The following is a 19,183-nucleotide window of genomic DNA, read 5'->3' on the forward strand; positions in this document are numbered from 1 at the left end:
GAGTTCAAAACAAACAACAAAACTAACAACCGTCAAAATTAGAGTGAGAGATTATCAGTGGTGTCCAACTGCAGCTGGGTTAAGCAAACCACTATCTGCATGTCTGTTACAGATGTTGTATGTCTGCTTATCAGGCAGACTACACCCATGCACCTACGTCTTCTTGTTGAAGTAAAAAAGCACACACTCTCTCTCTCTCTCTCTCTCTCTCTCTCTCTCTCTCTCTCTCTCTCTCTCTCTCTCTCTCTCTCTCTCTCTCTCTCTCTCAGAGAAAGAGTGAGACAAATAGACAGAGGTGTGGCACCATGAAGTACGCAGTATGAAGTTGCTAGGAGTGGAGAGAGAGACAGAGTGAAAGAGAGAGAGAGAGAGGCCATGAGAAAGGAGAGAGACAGAGAGGAACTGACAGAGAGACAGAGACAGCTGGCCTACGTGTAGAAGTGAGTGAGTTGCCATTGCAGGTACACGTAAGTTGTTTTACCCCTATATGTATTATAGTAAGTGGAGAATGAATGCTGCAGTACACAGGCTGCACGCAGCGTCGCGGCAGATTTGCAAAGGAAAGCACACAGTCACGGTTCACCTTCCGACTGAGATGCATAGCACTGCTGCCTCCACTGCCCCTCACAAGATGTCTGAAAGGATTACCAGAGGGGAAAATAACCACTAGAAATAAAGCTTTGACAAGGGTTAAATGAAGGTTATATGTCTTATTAACAAGGTGGTGTCCCAATTCATTCCCGCTGATCTTTAGATGTGGGACGCACTTGACATGACACAGGCCCAGTGTCAGATGAACTACCAGTGGAATAACCTTTGTAGCTATGCCATTTCAGAATGCGATGTACTGTCTGTCCTTGTGGTGATACTGCCTTCAGTGTCTTCTTGACTAACTCTGCTATTGAGGCAATAAAAATATCCCCGTGATTTCCACAGATCAGGCTGAAACGAGGGAAAGGGAAAGGGGATATACCTAGTCAGTTGCGTTCATCCAAAATGTGTCTTCCCGATTTTAACCCAAGCCCTCTGAATCAGGGGGAGTGGTGGTGCACATAGATGACATGAAATAGGTCTTATATCAGTGTAGAGCAATGTAGTCTCACGTTGGTTATTATTACCCTATTACCTCTGTTACTGTCTCTGTTTCAAATGATTAAAATAAATAAATTATTATTATTATTATTATCAAAGTAATTGTATATCTTTCTCTATGAAAGCACTTTTGCTCCACAGGCAGTGTAATGTAGTGATGGTAAGAGATGTACAGTGCATTACAATTCCATACAGCAATAGAGCAATGTGTCATCGCATGTATGGCTACTAATAAAGTTATTCAAGCTCCTTTCAAACAAAATGGCTGACAGCAGTATCCTTCTTTAACCTCTGCCATCCTGCTTCCGTGTCTCTCATTCCCCACCACTCTCTCCACCCTCCCCCCTCTCTCGCTGCCCTGCAGTAGAGGGAGAAGGAGGAGGGGGAAAATCCCCAAATTCTCAGTCTCCATAGCAACAGTAGTCAGGTGACCTTGTCTCCGAATCATACTGCTGAGTCAGAGAAATTGAAGGATTGAACAAGATGGTGAACAGAATATAGCGAGACAGAGAGAGAGAGAGAGAGAGAGAGAGATTAAATGGAACCCACCATCATTTCATTCTCTGATGCCGGATAATGTGCAAACCTTTGATGTGTAAATAATGTCGTGTCATCCCATTTCTCCTCTACTCTTATGTCAGGCATAAGTGACATAAGCAGATTTTTCCCCTCTTTTATTTTTAGGAACTCAGTCAGGATCTCAATTTGTTTCTGCATCAGCAATTTTTTCTTGTTTTCTCAGTCACTGACTGTCACTGAATTAGCCATGTTAGCTAACAATTTTTAGATTGGTAAATTGGTTTAGCAGTTATCTAAACTTATAGTAATCATGTCCGAATACCAACTGGGCAGGTAGGGCACGTGCCCAGGGCCCTTGACCTCAATTTGGGATTGATTTTGTTAGTCACTCCCACACATATATCATAAACATGGCATAAGTCATGGCAAAATGTGTATAATTGCAGGAAATTAGCTTTAAAACCACAAAAAATGTCACTCCACCCCATGGCAAAATAAGTAGAATTATATGGAATCTGTTATAAAATTGCAAGTTTTTCTCTGCCCCATGGCAAAATGTATAGAATTGCACGAAATGAACGTTAAAACATACATTTTTTCTCCGCTGGCAAGATGGGGGCCACAATTTTTCTCTTCCCCACTTGGCGGGGGAGGGCTCCACAACCGAATCCCACTTAGGGCCCCCAAAAGGCTAGAGTCGGCCCTGAATGTCAGTGTCTGATTGTTAAACTGTTACTAAAAGTAGCTTAGTCTTAGGAGTGGTTGTGATGGGTGGTCGTGATGAGTGGTTGTGATGTGTGGTCGTGATGTGCATGTGTTTGTGTCTTAAGGAAAGGTTATGCAAATGTCATCCTACTGTATCTCTACATACCCCCTAACCACCTAATGTTAGTCTTGCATTGCTTAATGTAGTAGCTGTGTGATTGCATGTGTGAGAGAGGCTGAAGTGTGTGTGGGAATATATGCATGAATCGTAGGTTTTAAAGAAGGGTTATAGAAATGTGTTCATTTGTTCAATGGTTTAAGTCAGGCTTCTTGAGAGAAAGAGAGAGAGCGAGGGAAGTAGAGAGAGAGTGTCGGTATGCGACAGTCAGGATGGGTGGAAATGTGTGATGCAGATGCTGTCATGGAGCATTTGTGAGTGTCATGGAGCATGTGTGTGAGGGTCAGTATAGGATTTGGTGTGTGTGTGAGGGTCAGGGACAGGGTGTGTGTTTATGTTCTATGTGTGAAGGTGGCAAGGAGGATGTGTGAGTGTCATGGAGCATGTGGGAGGTAGAGTGTGAGGATGAGAGAAAGAGAGACTGTGTGTGTGTGTGTGTGTGTGTGTGTGTGTGTGTGTGTGTGTGTGTGTGTGTGTGTGTGTGTGTGTGTGTGTGTGTGTGTGTGTGTGTGTGTGTGTGTGTGTGTGTGTGTGTGTGTGTGTTTGTCTCTGTGTGTGAAGGTGATCCTTGTTAATCCGGTTTTATAAATGTCTGACATAATCTATGTTCCACTCACAGCGTCCAGAACAGGGGGAGGGGAGGAACAGAGGAAGAGAGAGACAGAGAGAGATGGACAAAAAGAGGAAGGGAGTGAGATCATGGGGTACAAAGGACTGTGTCAAATGATGGAATGAATGAGAGAAGGGGATGACAGAGATAAAGGGCTGGGCCAATAGAATAAATGTTCTTCTGCTTTTCTTTTTGGGATGTAAAGAGCTTGTATGAAGGAACTGTTTATAGGAAAGGATGTACATGTACTTTTAACCATGTTTTATTATTATTAAGAGATGGAGAGGAGGAGCACAAAAGACCCCACGAAGAATCATACACGGGATGAAGTCATATGGAAAAGTGTGACATGGGACAGTTGAATTAGGGCTAATGTTGCCGTGGAACGAAAGTATCACAAGAGAGGGCAAAGGCCCCAAAAAAAGGGGACGAGGAAAGAGGAGGAGTGGCGGAGGATGAGTGTCGAACGTGTGTGGGAAAAGACTGAGGGATGATCGCTTGTGAGACGGAAGGAGTGAGGGACGGTGGGGGACGAGGGATGGGGGACGGGGACAAGGGGAATCCAGGTGGAGTTTAGGGTAGAGATCTAAAGTGTCGATCGGATTAATAATGAGCTAAAAGACTCACAGGGAGAGCATGGCGCCAAACACATGCAACAGTAGCCTACGAGTTGATGTCTTCAGAAGACAGATTTAGACAAATTCAGCTCCAAATAATAACCCCCCCCCTGCTGCTAAACTCTACATCTGGTCCCAGACATTTTCCCCACCTCTCTTCTTCTCTCCCGTCTCATCCCCTCCCCCTCTCCCTCCTCCTCTCTCCTGTAGCTGTCCTTTCAGAACCACCACTGCAGCAAAAGGAGCACAACTCTCTCATCCTGTCAAGCCTCCATTCCCTGCCTCCTCTCTACTCCAATCGCTGCAATTCTTACACTTAACTGACTTTAGTGTGACTCGACTAGCACAGTGCATTTGGAAAGTATTCAGACCCCTTGACTTTTCCCACATTTTGTTATGTTACAGCCTTATTCTAAAATTGATTCAATTGTTATTTCCCCTCATCAATCTACACACAATACCCCATAATGACAAACCAAAACTGTTTTATTTATTTAGAAAATGTATAAAAAAATACTAAACTGAAATATCACATTAAGGGATATTTCAATGACGGCCTAGGAACAGAACGGCAGATTTGTACCTTGTCAGCTCAGGGTTTGAACTTGCAACCTTCCGGTTACTAGTCCGCCGCTCTAACCACTAGTCTACCCTGCCGCATGATGCTGCCACCACCATGCTTCACCTTAGGGATGGTGCCCGGTTTCCTCCAGACGTAAAGCTTGGCATTCAGGCCAAATAGTTCAATCTTGGTTTCATCAGACCAGAGAATCTTGTTTCTCATGGTCTGAGAGTCCTTTAGGTGCCTTTTGGCAAACTCCAAACTCCATAGTGTTTTTACTGAGGAGTGGCTTCCGTCTGGCCACTCTATCATAAAGGCCTGATTGGTGGGGTGCTGCAGGGATGGTTGTCCTCCTGCAAGGTTCTCCCTTCTCCACCGAGGAACTCTGGAGCTCTGTCAGAGTGATCATCAGGTTCTTGGTCACCTCCCTGACCAAGGCCCTTCTCCCCCGATTGCTCAGCTCTAGGAAGAGACTTGGTGGTTCCAAACTTCTTCCATTTAATAGTGATGAAGGCCACTGTGTTCTTGGGGACCTTCATTGCTTCAAAAAGTTTTTGGCACCCTTCCCCAGATCTGTGCCCCGACACAATCCTGTCTCAGAGCTCTATGGACAATTCCTTCCACCTCATGGCTTGGTTTTTGCTCTGACACACTGTCAATTGTGGGACTGTTACACCTTGACCATAGAGAGCCTTTGTTTCTCTATGGTATAGTAGGTCAGGGCGTGACTGCAGGGTATTCTAGTTTATATTTTCTATGTGGGGTTCTAGTTTAATATTTCTATGTTGGTGATTTGTATGATTCCCAATTAGAGGCATCTGGTAATTGTTGTCTCTAATTGGGGATCATATTTAAGTAGAATTTTTCTCACCTGTGTTTGTGGGATATTGTTTATGTGTAGTTGCATATTATTAGCACTCCATTGTCGTCACGTTTCGTTTCTTCTTTATTGTCTTGTTGTGTGGTTCACTTACTTTAAATAAAAATGATGTGGAACCCAGATCACGCTGCACGTTGGTCCGAGTGTGCTTCCAACGATCGTGACAGGGACCTTATATAGACAGGTGTGTGCCTTTCAAAATCATGTCCAATCAATTGAATTTACCACAGGTGGACTCAAAACAAGTTGTAGAAACATCTCAAGGATGATCAATGGAAACAGGATGCACCTGAGCTCAATTTCGAGTCTCATAGCAAAGGGTCTGAATACTTATGTAAATAAGTTATGTTTTTTTATTTTTTATACATTTGTAGATATTTGTAAAAATGTGTTTTCACTTTGTCATTATGGGGTATTGTGTGTAGATTGATGAGGATACATTTTTATTAAAAATCTATTTTAGAATAAGACTCAAGTAACAAAAGGTGGAAAAAGGGAAGGGGTTTGAATATTTTCTCAATTCACTGTACAGTATCTTCACTGTTAAACAATGTTTAATAATGTTAGTTTGCTTTTGGTGCAGTGACATTCGTGTTTCAAACATGAGCTTTGAGACACTACTGAGACACTGAAGACAAATTCATCAATTTCATACAATTAATCAATTTGAATGTTTTTTGAAGATTCTATATGGTCTCTTTATATTAAAAAAATATACTTCTACTGCATTGTCAGTATGTCATATAAAAAAGTCTTACATGTTACATCCCATAAACTTATATTAATACAGTTGAAGTCAGAAGTTTACATACACTTAGGTTGGAGTCATTAAAACTTGTTTTTCAACCACTCCACAAATGTATTGTTAACACACTATAGTTTTGGCAAGTCGTTTAGGACATCTACTTTGTGCATGGCACAAGTAATTTTTCCAACAACTGTTTACAGACAGACTATATTGACTATATCACAATTCCAGTGGGTCAGAAGTTTACATACACTAAGTTGACTGTGCCTTTAAACAGCTTGGAAAATTCCAGAAAATGATGTCATGGCTTTAGAAGCTTCTGATAGACTAATTGACATAATTTGAGTCAATTGGAGGTGTACCTGTGGATGTATCTCAAGGCCTACCTTCAAACTCAGTGCCTCTTTGCTTGACATCATGGGAAAATCAGAAGAAATCAGCCAAGCACTCAGAAAAGAATTGTAGACCTCCACAAGTCTGGTTCATCCTTGGGAGCAATTTCCAAACGCCTGAAGGTACCACGTTCATCTGTACCAACAATAGTATGCAAGTATAAACACCATGGAACCACGTAGCTGTCATACCTCTCAGGATGGAGACGAGGTCTGTCTCCTAACATACTTTGGTGCAAATCAATCCCAGAAGAACAGCAAAGGACCTTGTAAAGATGCTGGAGAAAACGGGTACAAAAGTATCTGTATCCACAGTAAAATTAGTCCTATATCAACATAACCTGAAAGGCGGCTCAGCAAGGAAGAAGCCACTGCCTCAAAACTGCCATAAAAAAAGCCAGACTACGGTTTGCAACTGCACATAGGGACAAAGATCATACTTTTTGGAGAAATATCCTCTGGTCTGATGAAACAAAAATAGAACTGTTTGGCCGATAGATGAGGAAGGAAAATGATGTGGATATATTGAAGCAACATCTCAAGACGTCAGTCAGTCAGTTAAAGCTTGGTCTTCCAAATGGACAATGACCCCAAGCATACTTCCAAGGTTGTTTCAAAAAGGCTTAAGCACAACAAAGTCAAGGTATTGGAGTGGCCATCAGAAAGCCCTGACCTTAAGCCTATAAAAAAGTTGTGGGCAGAACTGAAAAAGTGTGTGCGAGCAAGGAGGCCTACAAACCTAACTCAGTTACAGCAGCTCTGTCAGGAGGAATGGGCCAACATTTACCCAACTTATTGTGGGAAGCATGTGGAAGGCTACCCAAACTGTTTGACCCAAGTTAAACAATTTAAAGGCAATGCTACCAAATACTAATTGAGTGTATGTAAACTTCTGACCCACTGGGAATGTGATGAAAGAAATAAAAGCTGAAATAAATCATTATCTCTACTGTTATTCTGATATTTCTCATTCTTAAAATAAAGTGGTGATCCTAACTGACCTAAGACAGGGAATTATTACTAGGATTAAATGTCAGGAATTGTTAAAAACTGAATTTAAATGTATTTGGCTAAGGTGTATGTGAACTTCAGACTTCAATTGTATTTACTAGAACATTGCGTGCTCAGATTTGCTATCTACACATGATACCCTTGTCCCATTTTTACTGCAACAGTTTTTCATAGAATCCCTATAGCCTATCTGTTGCGAATGATCTTGCTTTCAGACTACTAATCAAAGTCGATTACAACTGCTAGCACACAAAACCAATTTAATGTCTCCCAGGCCAATGTCTCCCAGGCCAAGTCATTCCGGAAAACCTGCCAACCTTATAGATGGGTTGGTTGTTTAGCAACAAAACCGACCCGTCCGCAACTATGGGGCAAAACAGAAAAAACAGACGGGCTTGCAACATGTAAGCTATATTTCGTCTCCAATGTTTTTCGAAAACATAAATAAATTGGCACAATACATCATTACAGTTGTTGGTTAACTAGCTAGTGAATTTTTGTCACAGCAGCATAGACGTCAGTCAAAACAAGAACAAGATAAAACTAGCTGAAACGAGCAACCTACAATTTCCCCACACGGTACCTTTTTGTAATTGTTGATTGCTATCTGGCCATCCAGAATCAACACGCTGACTTCTGCCCCATTGATGAGCTCACGTGGCTTTCGTGAAGTTGTCAGCTAATCCATCTATAAGCGGGCACAGCCAGAAGAGGACTGGCTACCCCTCAGTCAGGTTCCTCTCTAGGTTTCTTCCTAGGTTACTGCCTTTCTAGGGAGTTTTTCCTAGCCACCATGTTTCTACATCTGCATTGCTTGCTCTTTGGGGTTTAAGGCTGGGTTTTCTGTATAAGCACTTTGTGACATCTGCTGATGTAAAAAGGGCTTTATAAATACATTTCATTTGATTTAATATCAATTGGATCCAAATACGGTATGTGGTGTTAGCTAATATCTATACCATGAATAAGGGAAAAAGGTATATTAAGTAAGATTACTCAACAAAGTGAACTTTTGACCTCTACTCAAGAAAAATGAGCTGGCTAAAACCCTGATCCATTTCAACCAACTCAACATTACGGATTCCATTTGGATTCTCCATTTCTCGATCAACAGTGTTTCACTCCCTTGTTTTCTGCTAATGACTCTGCAAACGACAACAGAATTTGGGTCTGGCTATTTGGGAGCCACTTAGTTGGGATCTTAGTTTGGGATCTGCCATAGTTGGTATGGAGTAGTTTGCTTTCTGATGCTAGGTCTGTTGAGCTGATGATGTGTTACTGCTAGTTATTGTAAAGACAGTGTTTGGTGTCTGTTTTGAGTGTTTGTAGTGTGTCCTTAACACTATCTTGCATTGAGTGTTTGTTGTATATGTGTGTTCCTGATAATCGTCCTAGGTGTGCGATGGTATGCCATGTATGATCAGGAGCCTTAGACATGATTTGAATGACAGGGCTGTGTGTGTGTGTGTGTGTGTGTGTGTGTGTGTGTGTGTGTGTGTGTGTGTGTGTGTGTGTGTGTGTGTGTGTGTGTGTGTGTGTGTGTGTGTGTGTGTGTGTGTGTGTGTGTGTGTGTGTGCGTGCGTGTGTGCATTTATGTACTGTGTGTGCATTCGTGGGCTGAGCCATGTACGGTAAGCAGCCTTGGGAGTGATGTGCCTAACCGTAGGCGAGCTCAAGATATGCCATGTGCTCAGCGGGGAGCTGTCCCTTTAAGTCCCAGCAGCCAATCAAAAAGGAGATGCTGGGAGCAGGCTGTCCTTGGGAATGACCTTGCAGGGGGGCTGAAAAATGGAGAGGGTATAGGGAGAGAAACAAAGTGAGGGGGAGAGAAAGAGGAAGAGTGAGAGAGTAAGAAATATAGGGGAATAGAGAAAGGAAGAAGGGGGGAGAGAGTTGATGATCAAGAGAGAGGGCATATAAGGAGCTGGCGGATGGAGAGAGAAAGAGGGGGGTGAAAGAGAGGGGGAGGTGAGAGCGAGAGCTGAGAGAAAGGGCATAGTGAGATTTAGAAAGAAGGAGAGAGGAAGAGAGAAAGAGAGAGAATCCTTAGGCTACAGTATCCACTGCTACTACATAGGTCACTATAATACAACAGGGTATTCAGTGAGGTAATAGATGTTGGGTAATCCTTCAGTCGTGATCATATGCAAATACACACCTTGTTCAGAGAAAGGGATAGAGAGAGAGACAGGGATAGAGAGAGCGAGAGAGAGAGAGAGAGCGAGAGAGAGAGAGAGCAAGAGAGATAGAGAGCGAGAGAGAGAGAGAGAGAGAGAGAGAGAGAGAGATGAATGGTAGAGACATTTCGAGACACTAAGAGGATTTAGAGTTCAACTAGTTCTCACTCTTTCTCCTTCCTCCTTCCCTCCTTCCTTTCTGTATTCTCTCTCTCTCTCACGATGACTAACAGGAGCGTCATCTAGTACAGATTACATTTACAACACACCACTCTCCCATTGCATAAGACATTCTCTGAAAGGGATGCAGAGAGGGGGGATAAGAATAAAGAGGAATTTGAGACAGGAAGCGAGGGTGAAAATCAGGGTTGAGAAAGGAAATGAAGGGAGGATGAAGGGCAGGCAATAAAAATAGAAAGTATTATTCTTATGAGGGCTTTGACTTTTGACAGTGAACAAAAATGATCAGAGCGAAAATGATAAGTCAGTGCTCAAATCAAAATGGAGTATTAGACTTTCTCAATTGCAGCATTCCTTATGATCTAGTATTTATTTTAGAGGTTCCACTTGCTTACATACCTCTCCTGCATTGCACCTGTACCTGTGTCACTAGTAGGGATGTAGTAGCCTAGCCGGTTAGCCAGTTAGCCGTTCGCATACATTCAACTGGCTAAGGCTAATTCTCATAGCACATCATCATTTCACCAAGTAGGACACGTTCCTGTGTAGTCTTTATTATGTTGTCCCTGGACCAACATGTCCATCAACCAATCAGGCCATCGTCTACCTTGTGAGATCGTCAACATGCACAATATGTGCAATTCCCTCCTTGTACATGCCAAAAGTAAACATAGTGCAACTGACTATAGTGCAACTGACTGACCTGCTGTGCACTGCTGCAAAATCTGAACAGCTCTTCAACATCAGAGGTCAGCTGACAATGATAAAGATAAATACATTTCTGAATTTGGTCAAAGAGATAGTTTAACCTGCATCATTTAAAACATGCAATTCCGCATGTCCCAAGGACAAAGCTGCGAGATATTATTTGTTTCCTTACATGTGGTCTGGTCAGACTTTCAAATGCAGTCAAAGTGCTACAGGCTGCAATGAATACATCTCCTTTCAGTTAAGAAAAGACTGTTTTAGTCACAAAGTGACTGTACAGAGTACATTTAGTCAGCACCAGAAGAGTGCGTTGCAGAAGTCCAGCCTTGTGGAGATAAAGGCATGGACCAGCTTCTCGGCATCAGACTGAGTGAGGGGGGTGGGACGAAGTTGGGCAATGTTCTTGAGGTGATAGAATGACGCTTTACACAGTTGTTTGACGTGGCTGTCAAAGGTCAGGGAGGAATGGAGCTTTACACCCAGATTTGAAACTGAAGGGGAGAGAGGGATGTTCTGTCCTTCAATGGTGAGGTGTGTTAATGGTGAGTACCGGACCTGGTGGGGGTGTGTCAATAAGTAGGGCCTCAGTTTTGCTGCTGTTCAGTTTAAGCAAGTTTTGCTTCATCCATGCCCTTATCTCCTTAAGGCAGGCGTTCAGACGGGCACGTGCATCAGAGGGCCAGTTTTTACATACAGCTGGGTGTCATCAGCATAGCAGTGGAATGAGATTCCACGCCGGCTAATGACACGACCGAGGTGGAGCATGTACAGGACGAACAGGATGGGTCCAAGAACATATCCTTAACCGCAGATGACGTGGTGGACCCACCGAGCGACACATACTCAGTCCTGTCTGAGAGGTAGGAGTGAAACCAGCTCAGACCTGCTCCAGGTAGCCCAGTGGTGTCCCAGAGGCGTTACAGGAGGATTAGGAGACATCCTACATTAGGAGCCATCAGCAGGTCATTGGTGACCCTGAATAGGGCCGTTTCAGTGCTGTGGGCCTGCCGGAAACCTGACTGTAACTTCTCAAATAAGTTGTTCTGATTAAGATGGTCCTGGAGCTGTACAGCAACCACTTTTCCAACACCTTGGAGAGGAAGGGCAGGATGGATATTGACCTGTAATTGGCCAGCACTTCTGGGTCCAGGGTGGGCTTCTTTACAAGGGGGCTGATGACTGAGGTCTTAAAATGCAGGCGGGACACTGCCAGATTGGAAGGACTGGGTTATTAGAGGGCTGAGTGCAGAGGTACATGACTTGAGCAGGGCGGTTGGAATAGGATCCAAGGTACAGGAGTAGGTTTTCATTCTGAAGATAGTTTTCTCAATACTTCCCTGGGTGACTTCAAAGAAGCAGGAGAGAGGCTGAGGTGATGTTGGTGAGAGAAAAAAAGGATATTAAGCTGTTACACTGCTCTTCCGTTGTTTCGACGGGGGACTTGGACTGTGGTTTGAAATGATGGGTTATGGTCGAAAACAGGTGCTTTGAGTTTCCAGGATTTGTATTAATGAGGTTGGAGTAGAACATCAACCGTGTCTCTCTCAGTGCTTTGGAATAGGCCCTTTGATGCTCTGGAAAGGCCCGTTTGTGGACAGCGAGGCCCGAGTTTCTGAGACGCCGCTCCAGGATGTGTCCCGTATTTTGATTTCATGTTTCTCAGTTCCTGGAGTAAACCATGGAGCTTGTTTTTATGGGGGTATGGAGGTCATGCACACTGCTCAGGGATTGGTTGTAAAAATCCACAGTTTAATCTCATCCACTGACAAAAAGAAAGCTAGAGGAGACAGGTTCAAGAAGTCCTCTGACATGTTGGCAGCGTCGATGTTCTTCCATTTTCCTGGAAACGCATGCGCACACTTGGACTTGGTTAGAGGGGGAAGGGATGTCAAGTCCAGTACGACAACCTTGCAGTCAGACACATGTTGTCGATGAGGGTGGAGTCAGTCATGACCAGGTCAAGTATGTGCCCACGGGTGTGCGTGGGGGCGTCAACGAGTTGCTTCAGGTCAATCAAACTCAGAATCTCAGCAGCAGTGTGACATGAGGAAGAGTTACCTATTGCTAGAACCTGCTTCATGTTCATTTCATTATTGATTTCAGGTTAAATATTTATAATAATTCACCCTTTTATTCATATGAACAAATAGTACTATTTATAGTTTTATTAGTGTCTTTATTAATCAGGGCCAGTCAGGGTTTCAACTGTTGAGAGTTATAATAGGAGAATACACAAGGTGCAGGTTGGAAATGTGGTTGTGCCTCAGCAGTGTCTCTTGTTTTGTCAGTCAATGACAGCCACTCAATTAGCCATGTCAGCTAGCAAATGTGTAGCATTGCAGGAAACTGAGTTTCAAACTATAAAAATGTCTCTGCCCCATTTCAAAATGAGTAGCATTTTTGCAAAAATCTATTTCCTCCCACGGTAAAATGTGTAGAACTGCAGAAAACTTTCAAATTGCAACCAAATCTTGGTTAGTGTTCCAAAACGCTATAGCGCCAGCCCTGTTATTAATACTAAAGCTAATATATTAAAATGCTTCATGCTTTTTAAATGCATTACTAAAGGGTTTATACCCTAGTGGTTAGAACGTTGGGCCAGTAACCGAAAAGTTGCTGGATCGAATCCCCGAGCTGACAAGGTAAAAATCTGTTGCTCTGCCCCTGAACAAAGCAGTTCACCCACTGTTCCTAGGCCATCATTGTAAATAAGAATGTGTTCTTAACTGACTTTCCTAGTTAAATAAAGGTTAAATAATAACATAAATACAGGTGAACTACTGCATTAATACATGTTTGTTAATGTATCTTTATTGTAAAGTGTTACCTATTTATTTGCAAACATGCCCATAAATATATGATTGTATAACAAAGTTGTAATTTTACACAGAAGGCACACATGAGAACTGCCTTTTAATAGGTGCTTCTGATGATAATGGCCATAACAGCCATGACACTTGACCTAACATTGGAGATGCAGATGTAAATGTGGAATATGACATAAGTGTATATTATTGAGTAGCTGACACCTCTGCAACAATTCCTGAGAGCTATAATATAAAGGTAAGTGAACGTGGAAGAAGTTGTAAACAGCTGATAAAGGAGTACAACAGCTTACATTTTAAAATCACAGCACACCCTGTTAATAACATGTGCATTAGGATGGGTCGTTGGCTCAGTTTGGTGAACGTCTGGAGCCGACTCGCATCTCTGAAAGAGCCGTTCATTTGGCTCCCTGATCTGCATACTGTTACTACTGCTTTATGAGCTCCAGACATCAATTATCTGCAGATAAATGATAAAAACATTATCTGAAGATGAGTGAGTTGCTTTCCCTCACATTCAGCGGTAAAGGTCATTTTTGAAATAATATTTCATGAGATGCAGCCCTGGCGAACTGAAATTACAGCATGAGTCAGGACAAAAGGTTGCAAAAGGTTACTGCTGATGTGCCTCAATGATATCACCATAAGTATTGCAAAGTCAATTTGAATCCAAGCTAAAAGGTCATGAATACTTAACAATGGCGAGATAGTATTGCAATTTCTTACCAACAAAGTGTACACTCCACAGTGTCCATCTTTTTGTAGAGGATGGTGAGATCGTATTACATTTCCAGTCCCCAGGGACTGGGTAGCCTAGTGGTTAGAGCGTTGGACTAGTAACTGGAAGGTTGCAAGTTCAAACCCCCGAGCTGACAAGGTACATCTGTTGTTCTGCCCCTGAACAGGCAGTTAACCCACTGTTCCCAGGCCGTCATTGAAAATAAGAATTTGTTCTTAACTGACTTGCCTAGTTAAATAAAGGTCAAATTAAATCCCCTTGACATGTTAAACGCTCTAAAACACAGCACATTGATATTTCTCTAAATGAAAAGAACATAACCACTTCTCTTACTGTCACGATCATTTAGAGATGAATTGGACCAAGGTGCAGCGTGGTAGCCGTACATTTTACTTTTATTTAAATGACACCGAAGAAACAACAGAATACAAAAACGACCGTAAAGCTACATGCAGTGCAAAAAGCAACTACACACAACAAGATCCCACAAAATAAAGGTGGAAAAAAGGCTGCCGATGTATGATCCCCAATCAGAGACAACGATAGACAGCTGCCTCTGATTGGGAACCATACCCGGCCAACAAAGAAATAGAAAAACTAGAATGCCCACCCAAATCACACCCCGACCTAACCAAATAGAGAAATAAAAAGGCTCTCTAAGGTCAGGGCGTGACACTTACAGGTTACTTCAACCATTATCCTCATCTGGAAAAGTGAATAGTGCACAATGTGAAATAATTACAATAATTGTGTGCTGCAATATTTCTACCGGATTTAATCATGCCATCTAAAAATACATACAGTATTTAATAAAAAATGGTGTCATGTTTCATCATAAAGTGCTTTCAGAATCAAAAGTGTTGAACTGTGCTGGAGAATATGCTATAGAATAGAACAACATTTTATTTTGCATCCAGGGATGGGACATTTTACAGAAAAAAAACAGTCAGTCACATGAAAACATAAAATCATCATCATCACCATAATTCATCATACACAGAAAACAGTATACATTTACCAGGAAGTTTAAAAAGACAGGCTGAGTGTATGTACTGGGTACTGCAGCCTAAATGTATGAGCTCACATTGACTGATAGCTCTTTGAAATGATTATGTCAAGAAACTTGGATGTATTTAGCAGTGTTGCAGTAACATCATCTCAAGAAAATTTGGTGATATACAAAGCAACTCAAACAACATTGAAATTGCATAAATTATGTATTTTTTTTCTACATCTCCTGTTCGGCATGTCTCTTGTGATGCTGTTCATGACAGCACTGATGGATGTGTTGACATTAACGACCTTTACCCCCCTAGCTAACACCAGACATACAATTGAAGTCGGAACTTTACATACACTTAGTCATTAAAACTCATTTTTTCAACCACTCCACACATTTCTTGTTAACAAAGTATAGTTTTGACAAGTCGGTTAGGACATCTACCTTGTGCATGACACAAGTACATTTTCCAACAATTGTTTACAGATTATTTCACTTATATTTCACTGTATCACAATCCCAGTGGGTCAGAAGTTTACATACACTAAGTGGACTGTGCCTTTAAACAGCTTGGAAAATTCCAGAAAAGGATGTCATGGCTTTAGAAGCTTCTGATAATTGACATAATTTGAGTCAATTGGAGGTGTACCTGTGGATGTATTTCAAGGCCTACCTTCAAACTCAGTGCCTCTTTGCTTGACATCATGGGAAAATCAAAAGAAATCAGCCAAGACCTCAGAAAAATAATTGTAGACCTCCACAAGTCTGGTTCACCCTTGGGAGCAATTTCCAAATGCCTGAAAGTACCACGTTCAAGTATAAACACCGTGGGACCACGCAGCTGTCATGCCGCTCCGGAAGAAAACACGTTCTGTCTCCTAGAGATGAACACAACGTTGGTGTGAAAAGGGCAAATCAATCCCAGAACAACAGCAAAGGACCTTGTGAAGATGCTGGAGGAAACACATACAAAAGTATCTATATCCACAGTAAAATGAGTCCTATATCGACATAGCCTGAAATGCCGCTCAGCAAGGAAGAAGCCACAGCTCCAAAACTGCCATAAGAAAGCCAGAATATGGTTTGCAACTGCACATGGGGACAAAGATGGTACTTTTTGGAGAAATGTCCTCTGGTCTGATGAAACAAAAAAATAACTGTTTGGCCATAATGACCATGGTTATGTTTGTAGGAAAAGGGGGAGGCTTGCAAGCCGAAGAACACCATCCCAACCGGGAAGCATGAGGGTGGCAGCATCATGTTGTGGGGGTAATCCTAACTGACATAAAACAGAGAATTTTTACTAGGATTAAATGTCAGGAATTGTGAAAAACAGATTTTTTGTCACGCCTTGACCTTAGAGAGCCTTTTTATGTCTCTATTTGGTTTGGTCAGGGTGTGATTTGGGTGGGAATTCTATCTTTTTTTTCTATGTTTTTGTATTTCTTTGTTTTGGCCGGGTATGGTTCTCAATCAGGGACAGCTGTCTATTGTTGTCTCTGATTGGGAACCATACTTAGGTAGCTTTTTCCCACATGGTTTTTGTGGGTAGTTATTTTCTGTTTAGTCTTTTGCACCTTACAGGACTGTTTCAGTTTCGGTTATTCTCTTTGTTATTTTTGTTAGGGTTCAGTTTCAATAAAAAGCATGAACACTTACCACGCTGCGCTATGGTCCGATTCCTCTTCTTCAGACGACGAAAACCGGTACAACCTCTCTCTGTCACAAGGCGGCTGAGGGGAGGACGGCTCATGAAAATGGCTGGAACGGAGCTAATGGAATGGCATCAAACACATGAAAACCATGGTTTGATACTATTCTACTTATTCCACTCCAGCCATAAACACAAGCCCGTCCTCCCCAATTAAGGTGCCTCCAACCTCCTGTGCTCCCTATGTCTCTTTTACTTATCTCTCTATGATTAACTAGGTCCTACAGTATTACATACAAACTCTGAATTAAGGAATTTTAATCCCAGGTTCACTCTAATTCTGTCTCATTTACACCAGACTGTGTTCCTCGCAGAGGTGTGGACTCGAGTCACATGATTTGGACTCGAGTCAGACTCGAGTCACAAATATGATGACTTGCAACTCGACTTTGACTTTAACACCAATGACTCGTGACTTGACTTGAACTTGAGCCTTTTGACTCGATCTGACTTGATACCCTCCCCCAAGCCCAAATATTAAAAATGATGCTATTAAGAAAAGTGTGCAGTGCATCAACTCCTCATTTAACAGATTACAGTTTGAATCGGACAGCAGCCAATCAAATTGTGCCAGCAGAGAAAATGTTGTGCCTGGCAGTGCAGAGGAACGTTGGCGAGTGAATTCAGGAGCCCTTGGAAAGATGATACCCCAAATTATTATTTTCGGATATAAAAACAGATTGCAACATGCAGAACATGCGGGAAGAAAATTACAGACGGAGGCGCAACAATTTCCAACTTTGTTTGAGTTGTGGCTAATATAGCTGACAGCTATATAATATATAACTTTACTAGTGTAGCATGTAGGCTAACATAATGTTAAATCAATGAGCCTCCACACAGTCAGTCAGTGCGGGAACATGATCATTGCAAGATTGAGCTACAACTGGCTAGGCAGTTGGTAGCCTAAGTCCTGCCTGATGTTACTGCTGTTCCTAAAACCATTGACATACGTTAGCCTACTGTAACCACACAGAGAGTGTGTGTGTGTGTGTGTGTGTGTGTGCGCCCCATAGCGATCCTCGATAGTCGATCACTATTGGGGGTATATTTTTAAAAGCATTCATGATTTGCGTAAATGTAATATACTAACTATTACTCTTGTTAAAAATCTGAAATGGTATTACATTTGGTGAAGAGCACATTATGACTTTTTAGGACTCGAAACTCAAAGTTTTGGACTTGAGCCTTGACTTGATACTTGACGGTCTTGACTTGAGACTTGACTTGGGACTTGAGTGCTAAGACTTGAGACTTACTGGTGACTTGTAAAACAATGACTTGGTCCCACCTTTGGTTCCTAGGGTACAAAAACCCACGTACGTCAGCAGTAGCACCGGTACGTAGCATCAGTGCCATAGTCCCAGCAGATGCAATAACGCTACGGCTGTGTATCTCCCTTGCCCCATTCTGTTCAGTGTGACAGAGTGAGTATCAGCGCCTGGTGTGTGAGAGGGGCTGATGGGAGAGTGAGGGAGAGGCCTGTAGTTCTGCTGTGCCCAATGAGTCAGTATGACAGAGTGCAAGCCTAGCGCTACGCTAAGGTCTCTCTTCCCTTCCTTTCCCCTCTGCTATATCATCATTATCGCGGCACCTGGTCACCACATCGAGCTACCATACTCAAGAGTCACACAGTCCGTCTGCTGCTGCACCTCATTCTACTGCACCACTCCACTGCCCGCCTCGACTGTCAGACACACTCCTCTGCCATATGTAACTGCCTATGTACCGTTGGGTGTCTGACTGTCTGCCACGTTCCATTAGGGTGTGTGTATGTGCTCTTTTCCGGTGCAGTTGTGACAGAAAGAGGCTGATGTGTGCTGCACACCACACACACACACACACACACACACACACACACACACACACACACACACACACACACACACACACACACACACACACACACACACACACACACACACACACACACACACACACACACACACACACACACACACACACACACACACACACACACACACACACACACACACACACACACACAAACACGCAAGCACACACATACACGCAAGCACACGAACACACGCACATGCACACACACATACTGTTCCCTCTCTGAGATTGAGTGGGTAATAATTGGCGCTGCAATGTTCCAGCTTCTGCATCTGATTTACCAGCTGTACAAATATAGACTGGAAGCCTGTGACCTCTGTATTAAAAGTAGTAGGATCGTTTTGATTATCAGATAATACAGATATGTACCATAGCTTTCTTCAGCATGAATATGCATAGAAACACCTGGAGTGGGGGGAGAAGTGTTGACGAGGTAGAAATGACACGACTCGTGCTGGACTGAGAAAAAGACCTATGTGGCAACTTTGCGGCACTTTTGATCCCTCCCCTCTCCTCCAGTCTCCTCTCCACTCCCTCCTGTTCCCTTCCTCTGTCTACTCACCCTCCAGCCCTCACGCTCTTCTTGTGAGTAAACTCATGGAGTCTATTTTTAGAAGAAGTTCGTCAATTGCACTCGTCTTTTATCTGCTCAGCTATTTGTGTCTCTCACAC

Source organism: Oncorhynchus keta, chromosome 34, assembly GCF_023373465.1.
Source record: "Oncorhynchus keta strain PuntledgeMale-10-30-2019 chromosome 34, Oket_V2, whole genome shotgun sequence".
NCBI lineage: Eukaryota > Metazoa > Chordata > Actinopteri > Salmoniformes > Salmonidae > Oncorhynchus > Oncorhynchus keta.